Source organism: Oryctolagus cuniculus, chromosome 9 (assembly GCF_964237555.1).
Source record: "Oryctolagus cuniculus chromosome 9, mOryCun1.1, whole genome shotgun sequence".
NCBI lineage: Eukaryota > Metazoa > Chordata > Mammalia > Lagomorpha > Leporidae > Oryctolagus > Oryctolagus cuniculus.
The window spans coordinates 106,566,156-106,583,787 of record NC_091440.1 but is presented as its reverse complement, the minus strand read 5'-3'; the positions used below and the strand labels follow the sequence as shown (position 1 = coordinate 106,583,787).

Here is a 17,632-nt window from a genome sequence, read left to right as displayed (position 1 = left end):
TGAGGAGTGAACCAGTGGATGGAAGACCTCCCTCCCCCCCTCCCCCTCTCCCCCCGCCTCGCCCTCCCCCTCTCTGCGTAACTCTGACCTTCAAATAAATCTTAAAAAAAGTGGAAAGCAGCTTATAACCCTAAAAACAATATACTATTAACAAAACAAGAAAATAAATCAACACAACATGCATAATTAATAGCCACAGAATTAGCCATACATTATACTAAAGAACACAGTTTAAAAACAATATATATTTAGGCCGGCGCCGTGGCTCAATAGGTTAATCCTCCACCTTGCGGCGCCGGCACACCGGGTTCTAGTCCCGGTCGGGGCGCCGGATTCTGTCCCGGTTGCCCCTCTTCCAGGCCAGCTCTCTGCTATGGCCAGGGAGTGCAGTGGAGGATGGCCCAGGTGCTTGGGCCCTGCACCCCATGGGAGACCAGGAAAAGCACCTGGATCCTGGCTCCTGCCATCGGATCAGCGCGGTGCGCCGGCTGCAGCGGCGGCCATTGGAGGGTGAACCAACGGCAAGGGAAGACCTTTCTCTCTCTGTCTCTCTCTCACTGTCCACTCTGCCTGTCAAAAAAAAAAAAAAAAAAAAAAAAAAAAAAAACAACAACAACAATATATATTTATACTGACTCATGGTGTGTGGCGAATGCCCTAGCTATACGGTCAGGTAAATTTAAAATGACAGACTATAAGAAACGGAAAGGATTTGTGGTCCAGAGATACATGGAAGAACATAGGTAAAATGGCAAAAAGAAATAAAAGTAATCCATGTAGATGCACATACAAATAAAAAGGATGAGGTGAGCAGATACAATGATATTGTAGATAAAGAGTCAAAAATACTGCTTATGAAACTACAAGGAAAATGGCAAACAAAACAGGAGACACGAAACAAACAGGCAATGAAAGAGAACAAAATCAGAAGGAAAACATGAAATACACCCACAACAATTCTTACAAATACATGCCCAATGAGGACATGCAGGAACTCACACGTTGTATGAGTGGTTCCAAACAAGGAAACTAAAGGTCAATGGAACAACAAAAAAGGCAATAAGGGAATGCACAACTTGCCCAAAAATGAAATTAAAATTTAATCTCTATAAAATGCCCAAGATACAAATGGAATATAAGAATTTTAATTATATAAACAGATTTTATAGGACCACTAACATTCAGGAATATGTACATATGCACAATGGTAGACACATGCAGAGGACTAGGAATGGTAACAGCTACAATAAAACCTAACCAAGCACCAACAATCCATACAATATTACAATGGAGCACAGCTTACAGTATTCCAGTAATACAATCAGATCTAGGGTCACATTTTATAGGGAACTTAGCGAAACAAATGGTAGATCGATTAGGATCGCAATGTAACTATCATTGATCATATAACCCCACTGAAGCAGGCAATATAGAAAGATGGAATGAGATTTTTAAAAATGAACTAGAATTACATAAGAGAAAATTTAAGGACAGCCTTACCTAAAGCAGTAATGGAAATAAACAACAGAACTAGAAGGAATACAGACCTGCAGAAGAAGTGTTAATACGACAAACACCAAGTATACTACAAACCTTATTAGATGTTAAGAAAACACAGGACAAAGTATACAATAATATACCATATAGAATTATGATAAAAAGCAAGAATAATGTAACTATCAGCCCAGCTTAAATAGTGGCAGCAGGGCAAGGAAACATAGTATTGACTACCAATGAGAGGCATGTTAAAACTTATAAAAATCAAAGATATACATCAGTACAGCAGTATATAGTATCTGTTCTCTTACAGGTACATATAAAACTATCATAGGGAATTTGCACACCACATCAAATACAGAACTATTACATGAACTACAAGTAAACTACAACTACTTCACCACAAAAGACACTTACTCCTTAGAAAACAGCTTTAAAACATACAGGAGAAGCATACTAATGAAGATACCTACCACCCAAACATTAATGAAGCTACCTACAATGGCAACAATATTATCCATAACCAATAGTCCTGTGACTGCTGTGAGCACTAGTAGCCCTAGTAGTACCCCAAATAGTGGCACTTCTCCTCCCACATCTGCTCCAGAACTTGATATAACCATACCATTCCCAACCAAAAATTATATAGATGTAAGTAAAATCGTTGATAGGTGGAGATATAATTATTACAGCAACATGTTGTTCCACATGGCCCAAATTTTCTTTGCAAGGTACACACATTGTAGACAGGCACCTACATCAGTATATAAAGAAATATGTGAGGAATACTACAAAGCTATAAAACAAATACCACCATTAGCACATAAATCATTGGAGGACATAAGTAACACAAATATAATACATAATAACCCTTTAAGATGCATTTATACAGAACTCTATAGGAACACTACCGGAGACATGCAATATATCTATCTACCAGAGATATGCAATATATCTATTCCATGCCAGAACAATGCACAGAATTACAATTACGAACCATGCAAATTGTAGGTAATGTAACATATCACATATATGAAAAAACAGAGGCAGATGATATTGCAAACTGTCCACGGAACTCGGATTCCTACCCATATTCTTTGCACCAACATTACAGCAAAGATCATGCTAAGATAAATGGGGAATAGAACCACATGAATCTTGTGAATCCACCCCAACAACTCCAACTACACAAACATCACAGACTACAATGACATCAGTTACACAAACAACAACATGGCCACCTCCACCCAACAGCTGACTCGGTCTCAGTAAAACTTTTTCAACCAAGGGTAACAATCCACACGTATAATAAACACAGATGTCCTATTTCAATACCTAGTAGATGTATGGGACAAACTTCCCAACACTCCCAGGGACAATACCACAATTTGGTGCATATCAGGCTTCCCCAATCTTCCATATTATGGAAAGTTTGAAGTAATTGATGGCACCTCAGATTATAAAGCAGAAAAATACATCATTCCTACCAGTATCAACCTAGGCAAAAAGCATGGCTGTGGGAATTAGTACATAAGTTTCTGCTAATAACAGACCCAATACAACAACCATACCAGATAAATAGTGCATTTAAACCCAATCCTTGCCAGCGCCGTGGCTCAACAGGCTAATTCTCCGCCTTGCAGCGCCAGCACACCAGGTTCTAGTACCGGTCGGGGCGCCGGATTCTGTCCAGGTTGCCCCTCTTCCAGGCCAGCTCTCTGCTGTGGCCCGGGAGTGCAGTGGAGGATGGCCCAAGTGTTTGGGCCCTGCACCCCATGGGAGACCAGGATAAGCACCTGGCTCCTGGCTTTGGATCAGCGCGGTGTGTTGGCCGCGGCAGCCATTGGAGGGTGAACCAATGGCAAAGGAAGACCTTTTCTCACTGTCTCTCTCTCTCACTGTCCACTCTGCCTGTCCAAAAAAAATAAATAAAATAAACCCAATCCTAAAACAATATATAGATGCCAACACTATGAATTACACTAGTAGTCCAAAATATTAATGGGAGTATAACAAGAGAAACAAAAGCTAAAAAAGGAATTAGCCGCTTTGAATATTATACAAAAAATAATGATGGCCGGCGCCGTGGCTCACTAGGTTAATCCTCCGCCTAGCGGCGCCGGCACACCGGGTTCTAGTCCCGGTTGGGGCGCCGGATTCTGTCCCGGTTGCCCCTCTTCCAGGCCAGCTCTCTGCTGTGGCCAGGGAGTGCAGCGGAGGATGGCCCAGGTGCTTGGGCCCTGCACCCCATGGGAGACCAGGAAAAGCACCTGGCTCCTGGCTCCTGCCATCGGATCAGCGCGGTGCACCGGCAGCGGCAGCCATTGGAGGTTGAACCAACGGCAAAGGAAGACCTTTCTCTCTGTCTCTCTCTCACTGTCCACTCTGCCTGTCAAAAGAAAAAAAAAATAATAATAATAATGAAACACTTGTTGGCACCAAAGAATACAAGTTCTGGGAATTGGCAGATTATAAAGCCTGAATAAAGTTATTAAGTGAAATAGCAGGAAATAAGACAATCTATATCAAATGTAACCACACACATTTCAATCACACAAAAACAACTGATTGAAATTTTTTAGCTATATTCCCATGGAAAAACTACTAGGCGAGTATAAAAATTGTACAAACTGACATACATTCATAGTAATGAACACAACAACAACGCAACATAAGGCAACAAGACTAATAAAATATAATAAAATGAAAGACACATCTTGTAGACCAGTTAAACCTTCTTGGTGGATGTGTGACACATTAATGACAGATAATAGTACTTTAGCTTTTGAAATACCAGTGGATATAGAGAAAACAAACAGAACCATTACAGTATCATACCCAGGTGAGTCCGGTGTGGTCTTTGTGAGATTCCACCATGGCATACTGTGGTCAGGACCAGAAAGTGCAGAAGGTGATGGTGCAGCCCATCAACCTCATCTTTACATCCTTGCAAAACAGATCTCGCATTCAGGTGTGGCTCTATGAACAAGTGAATATGCAGATAGAAGGCTGTATCATTGGTTTTGATGAACACATGAACCTCCTATTAGATGACGCAAAAGAGATTCATTCTAAAAGTCAAGAAAACAACTGGGCCGGATCATGCTAAAAGGACGTAATTACTTTGTTACAAAGCGTCTCCAACTAGCAATGATGGATGAAGTGAGAAAATACTGAGAAGGCAATGCTATGTTTTTTGGTTTGTTTTTGTAGGTGCCCTTTCATTGCGAGTATAGTTCCAAAACACTTCCTCATGTTGTTTTTATTACCCTTATGTTATTACAAGAAGACAATAAATACAGTGGGAATTAAAAAAAAAATCACAATATCATACCCAGATAGAGGTAGAGGTTTTAAAAGAAATATAATAAACTCAATTACAGTTACGAACCTTATCAACCCTTTATTGAAAACAAGGATATTCGCAGGAAAAATGTGTGAAAAGGCTCCAGAACAACAGTGAGTTAAAATAAAAGATGCAGAGAAGAGACATCCAATGGTGAATAAAAGCAGGAGTGGATTCTATAAACATCCCTCAGAGATACAAAATTCAATACTCTAATCTACCATATCATTTTTATGATGCTACCAAAGTGGAATGAGCCAGACAAAATAATACAATACGACTTTATAGCACATGCACCCTCATTAATGAAGACCTCAAGAAATGGTAGATACTGGAGTAACCAAGGTAACATACAAATACTCCCTATGGATTTTAATAAATACAACACTATACCTTGTATTATTGAAAGAGGAAGCGTAAATGCAACACAAGTTATATACAGCACATTACACAACAGGATGGAAGTTAATGCACAAACACCCCAGAGAATTAGAAACATTACCAGCACCATATACAATACTGGATGTGAGTGCACCAGTACAATTAAGAATACAACCAATAATACAACAGGTGTGCATCAAAATTGACATTGGGATATTCTCCACAGCCTTAAACAAAAGGTGTCCTCAAGTGGAATGACTTATACCTATAAGCCATATAAGACATCAAGAAGGAAAAGGAATTATTGGAGTAGATAGCAATAGGAAGATTAGCACAGGAGAAATAGCAAATGCAAAGGCAATAGAGGACCTAGACCTATGTATAACTAAGATAGAAAATATCAGAGATAAATACAAGGGTTGAAAGCCATCTCCAAATCCCTAATAAATGAAATTTTATATCACGAACAAATCATCTGCTCACAAATCCTAAAGAATTTGAAAGACCAATCAGACTTATATGCAGAAAGATATAAAATTACAGAGCAAAAAATTAGACACTATTTAGAGAGCACGAATGCAGTACAAATATTACAACAAGCATTAACTGACACACGACAATTAATACAGGGAAAGGAGAACACACACACAATTCTGTTAAACCCAAATGAAAGATCTTATTGTAATGAAGTAGAATGTGGGGCCGGCGTGGTGGCGCAGTAGGTTAAACCTCCGCCTGCTGCACTGGCATCCCAGTTCTGGTCCCAGCTGCTCCTCTTCCAATCCAGCTCCCTGCTATGGCCTGAGAAAGCAGTGGAGGATAGCCCAAGTGCTTGGACCCCTGCACCCACATGGGAGACCCGGAAGAAGCACCTGACTCCTGGCTTCAGATCAGCACAGCTCCAGCCATTGCAGTCATTTGGGGAGTGAGCCAATGGACAGAAGACTTTTCTCTGTCTCTCCCTCTCACTGTCTGTAACTCTACCTCTCAAATAAAATCTTTAGAAAAGAAAATGTAGCTGGCGCTGCAGCTCAATAAGCTAATCCTCCACCTGTGGCACTGGCACCCCGGGTTCTAGTCCAGGTCGGGGCACCGGATTCTGTCCCGGTTGCTCCTCTTCCAGGTCAGCTCTCTGCTGTGGCCCAGGAGTGCAGTGAAGGATGGCCCAAGTGCTTGGGCCCTGCACCCGCATGGGAGACCAGGAGGAAGCACCTAGCTCCTGGCTTCGGATCAGCGCGGTGCACCGGCCACAGCGGCCATTGGAGGGTGAACCAACGGTAAAGGAAGACCTTTCTCTCTCTCTCACTGTCCACTCTGCCTGTCCAAAAAAATAAAAAGAAAAAATGTAGAATGTAAGATGTCTATCATTAAATTAATATATACCAACATGTATATGGCTTATAGATCTAGGCTCTTATACAGGAAAATAGGGAATAACTTTATACAACCATTAAAAGGAGGAATAAGAAATGGACAAGTATACCTAATGGAGGCACTAACCCCAATTGCACCCGCGACTTACTTGTATAACCATGACTTAAGTATAATATACACACATCAAAAACTGCCTTAATAGACCCAGGCCTAGATTAATATCAATAGAGAACAATACGTTTGCAGTACGCACTCCCAAACCAGCAAGCATGACACTTCCAGCCTGGGAATGCCACCAGGATAACAAAAGTACCCTGCCCAGCAGATGACCTGGATTATGGGGATTATGCTTATTATCCTGAGGTTTATGGGTATGAGAACCCTGCATCCTCAACCCCATCTACGTCCTCAATTACACCTAAACCCACATCTACACCTCTAACACGCAGCATAAATAGAATAACAAAGGCACTAGAACCAGGATGCGTACTAGTATATAATACACCTGAAATAACATTACACATTACAACTAGGAACTACATGGAACATGCCAATAATCCAGTCATGTAAATCATGTTTTACAATCAAATATATGTGAAGATAATAAAGATAAAACAGACATAAACAAATACTTCAGAAACTAGAAATGCAAATAAAACAATATAGAACTAATAAAACAAGATATCCTTATAAGTAAATATTTAGTATTGTTAAACCAAACTATAGGACTAGTACACAATACAGTACATGTACTAGAAACAGACTCATTAGCTTTTTTTTTTTTTTTTTTTTGACAGGTAGAGTTATAGACAGTGAGAGAGAGAGAGAGAGAAAGGTCTTCCTTCCATTGGTTCACTCCCTAAGTGGCTACTACGGCTAGTGCTGCACTGATCCGAAGCCAGGAGCCAGGTGCTTCCTCCCGGTCTCCCATGCGGGTGCAGGAGCCCAAACACTTGGGTCATCCTCCACTGCCTTCCCAGGCCAAGCAGAGAGCTGGACTGGAAGAGGAGCAACCGGGACTAGAACCCGATGCCCATATGGGATGCCGGCACCGCAGGCGGAGGATTGACCAAGTGAGCCACAGCGCTGGCCCCGACTCAATGGCTTATAAACACAACATACAAAAGTTGTACATGGGCAGATACAGCCTGGAGATTACATTTTGATGTCGTTTGTCTTCATATTCCAGATTTTTGGACCAACATCAAGTAATTCTTCTACTGCACAGTCCTCATAGTAGTGGCAATAATTGCAATAAGAATATTACGTGTGCGAGTACTTATCGGAGGCTTCAGAAGAAACAAGCACTAAAAACACTTAAACCAATGGAAAATAATAAATTAAAATGTATACAAAAACTTAAAGGATACATTAATTTACAGTGTGATAAATGTAGCATAACAGTAGAGGATATCCTAGACAGAGAATTAATAAATGATACTATACCAGATAGGAACATGTATATCAATATTTATGGTCCATCGCACATCTAAGAAACGTCATCTATTTAGATTCTGTACTTTCAAAACTAATACACAGTAACATTCATGAAGGCGAAAGTGGAGATATAGCTAAATATATAATCAAATTGCTAACATTTTATTTTCACTCAAATGTTTTTGGAAACTCATGATAAGACCATCAGACTATATGACACATAAAATTTTTAACTAATTACTCTACAGATCATGATAGCATATCAATTATTCCATGTCCAGCACAGAATGATCTACATAAAAGTAAACAGTAAGAATCATAATAAACCCATGGCTAACTCAGTTTTGTAATATGAAAAGGTGCTATAACACCACAAAGCCGTATTTGGAGTATGAAGAAGACATGACCCTACACAATCACACAAAAAACAGATGATTGCTCCAACCAGGAAACACTAGCCTTATTTCCACACTGCATAATAAAAGATCAACTTTCAAGAGATCAGGAACAACATTTAAATACATACACCTACAATTAACACTCCAAGTGATAATGACGGGAAAAATAACACCATACAGAAGATGATACCAAATTTCGATTAGGACTCAGAAATGATGCACAAATAGCATGGCATGACCATGAAATCCCTAACACAAAATATCAAAAACTACTGGGAACCCAAGAAATTATGTGGATAGCAGCTGGACCTAAACTACCATTCTCATACCCATCAACAACGTATTACACAGAAAAATGAAAATAAAAATTAAAGCCTTAATGTCAGTCAACAAAAAAGCCTTTGAAGATGTCAAATATGCATTTCCATTAAGCACCATGATAATGACAGGAAACCAATGGAAATATAGCAATCTAGAAAGAAATAATTTTTGAAAATAGAGAAAATGATACCAGCTTCAGCAATCATGGTGTAACCTGGATTTACAATCAAAAACCATAAAATTTATGGCTTCCAAACAATCCACTTCAACACAACAAGATGGGACAAGTATCTCAACATGCTCCAAACCCTAATATTACCACCTGTGAAACTCCTGGAAGAATACATCACACCAAAAGGCCTTCAATTAACAGAAACCATTACTATTCTAGGACAATGACAATACAGAGCTCACTGGGATATAAACAATGCACAACATATTATACAACAAATCCAATAATCCTACCAGAACATGATTATACGACAATAATGATAGAAGGAAAACCATTACTACGACTATACACACAATGCAGTCATAGAATAAAGAACACAGAATACATCATAGAACATACCTCCCACAACCCGTATTTTTGGGAAAATATGCAAAAAGGAATATGGGAAAGCAGCATGGATCCCAGAAGAGGACCACCGGGGTAACTCAGGATTACTCCTGACGTCTCACGATGTCTCTCGAAGGGACAGACTGTGGGGAATTCCACAGGAGTCCCAAAAAGAGTTACAGAGCACTGCTAGCCCAAAAAGAGAAAAAAGCAAATCCAAAATGGAGTTACTTAAGCTAATGCTGCTAAGCAAATCAAAAATGGAGTTACGTAACCTAAGAACTAAGCACCAGGAACTGCCCAGGCCATCTGTCAGAAACAGACACAGGTGCTGAAGCATAAGGACAGGTGCACATTACATCATAAGCAGCAGCCAATCAGCTGGCTACTACATTACTTCACCCACACTACTGCACCACGATTGGTCACACCCAGGAAACCCCTAACACACCATTGGTCACACCCAAAAACCAACATCTGATTGGTGACACACAAAAAGGATGGGCCTGTGATTGGTGACACCCTAGGGCATGATCACCGCCCACCTACCCCAGAGGTGGGATAAAAAGCCAGCCTCACAACTGCTCTCCATCCTCTCAGGGAACCATGGCTCATTGCCAGTGATGACCAAGTGTATCCGTCACATCTTGTAGAAACTCTGCTCGCTACTCTGGGGAATCCGGCCTCACCTGCACGTCCTAGCTGTTGCCAGAGCTGATATCGACCCCCCAGGCTACAGCATCAGTGACTTCTCCAACCCTTCACCGTCGCCATCCGTCTTGGGAACTCCGAGTCTACTGCCCATAAGTGACTGTTTTGAGATCCATCTCTCCAAGTGGTAACAGAGACTTTGGACTCTGGACTTTGACTTTTGTGACCATGATACAAACCTTGAGAACGCAGCATTCATATTACACCCTTAACCATGAGTGTTCAGATTGATTATGCATTTTATGCTTTATACTTATTACTATTGCTGGGTATGTTTAGAGATCGTCTTACTCCTAGATGCATAGTATGACCTGTGGACTAATGATGTATTGAGTGGTATTGACTTTCAGATGTGTGCACTGAATATATATAGAGTGGTATTGAACAATAAATTATACTGAAAAGACTATCATGATCCTGTGTGAGTCTTCCCCATGCTCCGACACGTCACATTAGGCTTTTTAAAAAAAAAATTTATTTGAAAGTCAGTTACACAGAGGAGAGGCGCAGAGAGAGAGAGAGAGAGAGAGAGAGGTCTTCCATCCATCGGTTCACTCCCCAAATGGCCGCAATGGCCGGAGCTGCACCGATCTGAAGCCAGGAGCTTCTTCCAGGTCTCCTACATGGGTGCAGGGGCCCAAGGACTTGGGCCACCTTCTACTGCTTTCCCAGGCCACAGCAGAGAGCTGGATCGGAAGAGGAGCAGCTGGGATTAGAAATGGCACCCATATGGGATGCCGGCACTGCAGGCAGAAGTTTTACCTGCTACACCACAGCACAGGCCCCCGCACTAGCCTTGTCAAGCTCTGTGACAAGTGGCACTTGTGAAAACTTGTGACCCTTTAATCTGATTTCTTGATCTATACTGAAATAATCCTTTAAAAATCTGTAAATTAAGACATTTTAAAAATAACACATAGAGCCGGTGCTGTGGCTCAATAGGCTAATCCTCCGCCTTGAGGCGCCAGCACACGGGGTTCTAGTCCCAGTCGGGGCGCCGGATTCTGTCCCAGTTGCCCCTCTTCCAGGCCAGCTCTCTGCTGTGGCCAGGGAGTGCAGTGGAGGATGGCCCTAGTGCTTGGGCCCTGCACCCCATGGGAGACCAGGATAAGTACCTGGCTCCTGCAATCGGATCAGCATGGTGTGCCGGCCGCAGCACATCGGCCGCGGCGGCCATTGGAGGGTGAACCAACAGCAAAAGGGAGACCTTTCTCTCTCTCTCTCTCTCTCTCACTGTCCACTCTGCCTGTCAAAAAAAATAAAATAAAATAAATAATAATAACACATAGAGGGGCCGGCACTGTGGCACAGCGGGTTAACACCCTGGCCTGAAGTGCTGGCATCCCATATGGGCACCAGTTCTAGTGCCGGCTGCTCCTCTTCCAATCCAGCTCTCTGCTATGGCCTGGGATAGCAGCTGAGGATGGCCCAAGTCCTTGGGCCCCTGCACCCACGTGGGAGGCCCAGAAGAAGCTCCTGGATCAGCGCAGCTCCAGCCATTGTGGCCATCTGGGGAGTGAACCAGCAGATGAAAGACCTTTCTCTGTCTCTACCTCTCTAACTGTCTTTCAAATAAATAAAATAAATCTTAAAAAAAAAAAAACACATCAAATTTTAACTTTACTTTTAAGCTGCCTTGAATTATTCTTTATATATGGACTCTTATGAAAACATCTGTGTGGGTGACCCTGTGCCTGGCTGTAAGAGTGCCTGCCTAGCCCATGCTGGAGGTTAGGAGGGGGTGGCACAGCACGCCTCCCGGGATGGCCTGACTGCTGGCAGGTGGAAAAAGTCCTGGGCACATTTCCCCCACTCCTGATCCCTGTTGAAGGGCCTTGAAATTACCAATCAGGTAAACAGCTCCCTGGTGTGGCCCAGGCCCATCAGGACCACCTGGAAAGCTACCAGGCCAAGTGACCTCCAAGCTGATTGGAGGAGCATAGTGGCGCCCGTATCAGCTTTATCCTATAGAATCAGTGTTGCCCTGAATTAGCTACGCCCCCTCTGCCTGCCCCTTAAAAGGTGTACTTAATGGTTAATAAACGGATATGTTCACGGAAACTTGTCTCCGGTACTTCTGGTCGAAGAACGCCATCGCCCCACCATCCCATCGCCCCACCATCCCATCGCCCCACCATCCCATCGCCCCACCACCCCGACAGTGTGCGGGCCTCGCAAGACAAGCCCACATTTTTGTTACACATTTATCTCATTTACCTTTACCCAATTTACATTTAGCAGTTACGCCTAGGTGACTTAAGATGCTGATATTACCACACCTATATCTGAATTAAGTTCAAAATTATATTTACATGGAATTTCACGCTTTTTATAGAACTCTAGCTAGAAATCAATGACATAAACCAGAGATTGAAAAATCTACATTAGAGCTGATTACCCCTTGTTATTTTTCATCCGGATCTGTAAGAACCAAGTCACAAAACTTTGGCAAGTTACAAGGCAGTTTTTAAGGCAGTGATCTTTCTAGATTCAAGAGCAATTTCTGAACATACATTGAAAAGGTGTCCCCTTAGAGTAGAGCCTATGCTCAATGGAAGGGACAAGACTCCATAGACAAGGGAGTAAAGGAGACAGAGCAGGGAAAAGAATGTACCTCCCGGGATTATGCATGCGACAGTACATCAGAAAGTGGCCACGAAACAGGAACAGGCAGGAAAGGCCTTTCTTTAGCCAGACCGAGTCTCCCATCCTAACGCCATCACACTCAAACGGAACGGAGACTGTACTGGTGTCTCCTCAGACCTCCAATACCCAGAAGGCACCACCAGAGAACAGGAGTCGACTTATCAGAGGACCTAAGGCCAACTGGTCGGTGAAGAGGTCAAGCCCAACCTCCCAGGTCAGTGGATCAGGACACGGGGCCCTGGAACATTATCAGGGAGCGCCTCCCCTGGGGTCAGAGCACCAACCTGGAAGGATCACAGCAGGATCTTCCCAGGGGTGGTCTCCACATCTGCTGGGGCCTTCGAAATGTTGTACCTGAGCAAGTGCTGACAGAGGAACACCACACACTGATAATCCTGGAATCCTTTACTGCCAGCAGCCAAGAGTGGGCTCATGCCCGAAAGAACTCTCGACCCAGGGCTGGCACTGTGGCGCAGTGGGTTAAAGCCCTGGCCTGAAGTGCCGGCATCCCCTATGGGCACCGGTTTGAGTCCCAGCTGCTCCACTTCCTGTCCGGCTCTCTGCTTTGGCCTGGGAAAGCAGTAGAAGATGGTTCAAGTCCTTGGGCCCCTGCACCCACATGAGACCCAAAAGCAGCTCCAGGCTCCGGATCAGCGCAGCTCCTGCCGTTGCAGCCATCTGGGGAGTGAACCAGCAGATGGAAGACCTCTCTCTACCACTCTCTAACTCTTCCAAATAATAAATTAAAAAAAAAGGTAAAGAAAAAAAAGAACTCGACTCAAAAGCACAAAGCAACAGGGCCTTATAAAGGCAAAAACTGCAAGAAGGGGAGGGGGAATACATAGTTACTAGGGTCAAGCTAACCTAAGGCCTATGCAAAACTAGTATCAATTACAATCTTGACAATAGGCAAATATAATCTTAACATGAATCCAGGTGCAGCCTATCTGCTTTAAGCCTGAGTGATCATGCTAGGGCGTTTCCATGCTATGCCAAGAGGGATACAGGGCACTCTTATTGTACAAGTACTGTTACTGTCCGAGTTTTAGAACATAGTGTCAGACCAGAATCTCACGGTGGGGGGTGCTCTCTCAAGTTGGGGTCTCAGGTGCTCTAAAACGGAGTCCTACTGTCAAGGTGGTACATCAGAGGGATGACCACAAAAAGGGTCACCTGAGAAAAACCAGGACATTCCACACTGACAGGGAGGTCTATAATGGAAACACCATCAAAACATGAAAGACAGGCACTTAAACTCTGAGCACCCCATGTGGTAAACACTTGAGTAATCTAAACTGTACAACACCATAAGGCTGATGGAAATTGATCCTTAAAAAAACTAAATACTTGCTCAAAGCCACAAATAGGAAGAGGAAAACCAGGGATTCAAAACCCAGGTGCACAGGGCTCAGGGTAAGCCAAGCACACGTGACTGCAATAGCAAAGGGTGGGGTCCTGAAATGCCACCTCCTGAGATGAAGAACTGAGGACCCCCCCACACAGATCCCCAGGAAACCAGGATGGAAGCACTGGCAGGGTGCGGCTCCTTGCAGACAAGAACCACAGAGTAGCTCGGCTTTCGAGACAGCTCCAAACACTATGAGTTCCATGCCAGGTGGAGCCGGTGACTGGGTTTTGGCTTACCCTGTGTTAGCCCTCAAAGGACCACTGCAGCCCCTCTGCGTTTTAGCTTCAGCTGCCTCCACGTGAAAATTTTCACACTTCTTAGTTGTTAAGTATAAAGAGAAAAACGTGGTTAGCATCTCCACTCCGGACAGATCGCTGGTCAAGTCTACACACGTGTCAAGCACACAGCCTGCTTCAATCAGCACAGGCCCTGCACCTGCTGCTGCCCCAGTGATGGTATTTAGGACTCAACTCACTTCCTGGGACAACCTTCTCCTTTTATTCGGCTACTTTATCAGCCAAAACCACCGCTTTCCACCGGACACACACATCCCACCCCCCCCTTCAACCACCTGGCTTTAAGTCACTCTTTTATAGGATGCCCTGTTCATGTTTTCCGTAGCTCTCAACACAAACTGAGCATCTTGTAGGCACTTTCCTCCCCCACTGGAACACAAGCTACGTAAAAGGAGGAACCCTGAACCTGCCCCCAGGACTCGGAATTAGGCGCTTCGGCAATTCTTCCAACAGAATTCTGATGCATGAGTTAACTGCCAGCCACAGGCCAGGGCTGTAAGCTCCGCAAACGCGGGCAGAGGTGGTCCCACACAGGCCCCAACAATCTCACGTGGCTGGTATCCGCACTAGCTCTACCTTGTAGATGAAGACATGAAACTCAGAGACGTGCAGCGACTTGCCCAGGGTCACTTGGCAGGAGAACCCAGAATTCAAAGTCTACCTGCCAAAGCCCTTGCACTTTGACTCTTCCTCCCACCAGGGCCGCCTTGGCTACCACACGTTAGACCACCACAAAACACAACCAAAGCCATCATCTCACTTCCCTGCGGCTGGGAAATGGATCTCACTACAGCAGACGCAGGAAGGGCTGGCTCGCATAGAAACCTTGAGAAAGGTTTCGTCACCAAGCGCTATCCAGGACCTAGCAGGTAACCACCGTGGGCCTCTTCGGACGGGCTGTGTCCTGGACAACCACGACCTCCCCAACCCTCCCCACAACCCCCCTCCCTCCTAAGGCACCAGCAGCTCATGAAGCCAGGTCGGCGCTGTGCAAACACCTCGGGTCCGTCTCAGCTCCCAGCGTGTTCTTCAGCCCTCAGTCACCGCCCCTTGTTTACTGGTGGAGCATAAACTCTTGTCCTGGACCAACCTGTACCCCCCTACACCTGTGGAAGGCCCAGCCGGCAACGGGACTCGGGATTTGGAGATGAGGAGGCGACTGAGGTGAGACTCAGTCGTGAGGGCGGGGTCCACGATCCAACGGGACCAGGGGGTTCACACAGAGTGAGGGCACAGCGAGGAGGAAGAGCCGCCGGCAGAGAGAAAACGACCTCCCCCTCCCCTTAAGCCCCCAGGGCAGGGTATTTCATTAGCGGTCTGAGACCGCCCGGTGCCGGCACCTGTGGTGCTGCTACACCCTTCAACCCTGCACACCTGGGAAACCCCACAGCCCCCAGGGACAAGCGCTTCGGCACCTGCCGCTCATCCGGCTCCGCGCAGAGCTCCACCGGGGGAGACGGCCAGGCCAGTGCAGCCCGCCGCCTCACCTCCGCTGTGCCCGGCCCACTCCCGCCTCCACCTTCACACACTTCGCGCCGCTTCCAGCAAGCCGGGCCGACTCCCCTCCACCGCACCCTGCTCTGCCCCGGGACAGCGCCACCAGCCGCATGGTAGGGACCCCGGCTGCACCCCGAAGTGACAATCCCCACGCCTCAACTCCTCCTCTGCCAAAGCGAGAGCAGCGCACACCGACCCCGTCACTACAACTCTACACAAAAGCCCTCAGCTCAACAGAACAGCCAAACACACACCCCGACGCCACTAAGCTTCTGCCTAAACTCATCCGCCCCGCCCCCAGCGGCCGGCCCCGCCCCCGCCGAGGGCTTCTCCCTGTCCATCACGCCCCGGCCCCGCCCCCGCCCAGGGCCTCTGCCCTGTCCATCACGCCCCGGCCCCGCCCACGCCTTCTCCCCTGTCCATCACGCCCCGGCCCCGCCCTCCAGCCGCGAAACCGTTTCCCGCGGCCGGCTCGCCCCGCCCCTCCGCGCCGGTACTCGCACCGCTCCACGCTCCTTCTCGCTGCAGTCCTTCCTCCGTCACCACCCAGCCCTGCACTCACCCTCCTCAACTGCAGCACCGCTTCGCGAGGGCCAGGCCAACGAGAGTCAGCGCGGGGCGTCCCAGAGTTTCAAATCATAGCCGCGCACAGGGAAAAACCAGCCGGGAGTGGAGCGTGCAGCCTGGACACGCCCCCGCGCGTGCGCACTTCAGTATTCGCGGGAAGACGGGGAGGGCGTGGTTTTGGGCGCGCTAAGCGCATTGCGCTTGCGCGGCGGCCTCCGGACCGGGGTTTTCGGGACCCGGGCACGGTCTATTGAGTTGGAGTTGTAGAGGCTGGGGGTCTGCCTCCTAGACTGTAACCTCCCGGCCCTGTGTCCTCCACCCCTCCTGCCAGCGGCAGAGACGAGTGACAGACCTTCCGCCGCTGAGCGGGACAGTCCCCTGACTTGATCCAACTGCTCGGTGCCTTCCGAGCCCCCGAGCGCCCAGTGCCGAGCCTCTGCCAGGCCGCAGAGTGTAAGGCCCTCGACCCGCGCTGCTCACTGCGGCCAGGGGCTGCGGGAGCCCCCAGTCGGGACGCGGCGCGAGGGTCGGCGGCGGCCCCGCCCGGGACACCACACAACACCTGCATCCCCTTGCGCTCGGGCTCTCCCGAGTCCCGCGGGGGGCGAGCTAGGTAGCCTTTGGCCTTTCCGAGCGCAGCGGTTCGTGCCCGCGCGACTGCCCGGCTGGGAACCCTGAGGCGGCTCCCGGGAGAGGAGCTTGGGTCACAAGCAGTGACTGGGGTCACTGGAGAGAGGCAAGGAACAAATACGAGGGCGCTTCTAAAAGTTCGCAGAAAGTAGAATTATATGATATTTAATTATGGTGCAAAAAAAATTTTTGCAGTCCATGCAAGCTTTTACATAATACGCCTTTTCTATGAACTTTTTGAAGATTCCTCACACCCTCCAGGGTCTTGGACTGCGGCCCACAGAAGTCCTGAAAGGGCCTAGTTTTACCTTGAAAATCCACGTAGCTGTTTTACTCCGTGCTGCTGTTTAGCAAACGAATAATGGTTTGCAGTAACTGTTGTCCAGTGAACTGACACACCTAGAAGATAAACTAGCTTCTCCCCTATTGCTTCAAATTCTCCCCTCCTTTCTCCCCACACACGCCTGGGGTGAAGTCCTGCAGTTTAAGGAGCACTAGAGGAACAGAAGGCAATAAGATATGAAGGGGGGTGTGGCGCTGTGGTATGAGAGGTAAAGCCACCAA

The 17,632-nt window shown here is 46.3% G+C and overlaps 1 protein-coding gene and 1 pseudogene across 3 annotated transcripts in view; one reads left to right on the top strand and one right to left on the bottom strand.

Moving 5' to 3' along the window:
• Window positions 1–17,632, bottom strand: part of DDX11 (DEAD/H-box helicase 11) — a 91,640-nt gene that overhangs the window by 43,962 nt on the left and 30,046 nt on the right. For 2 of the 3 annotated variants that reach the window (XM_051850245.2, XM_070049370.1), the window contains exon 1: window positions 16,434–16,586. The exons of the other annotated variant lie outside the window; for it this stretch is intronic. The gene's annotated coding sequence lies outside the window, so the exon portion shown is untranslated. Of the gene's footprint in view, window positions 1–16,433; window positions 16,587–17,632 lie in introns of those variants that run through there. 3 annotated transcript variants of the gene reach the window in all.
• LOC127492062 (small nuclear ribonucleoprotein E-like) lies at window positions 4,373–4,645 on the top strand (annotated as a pseudogene).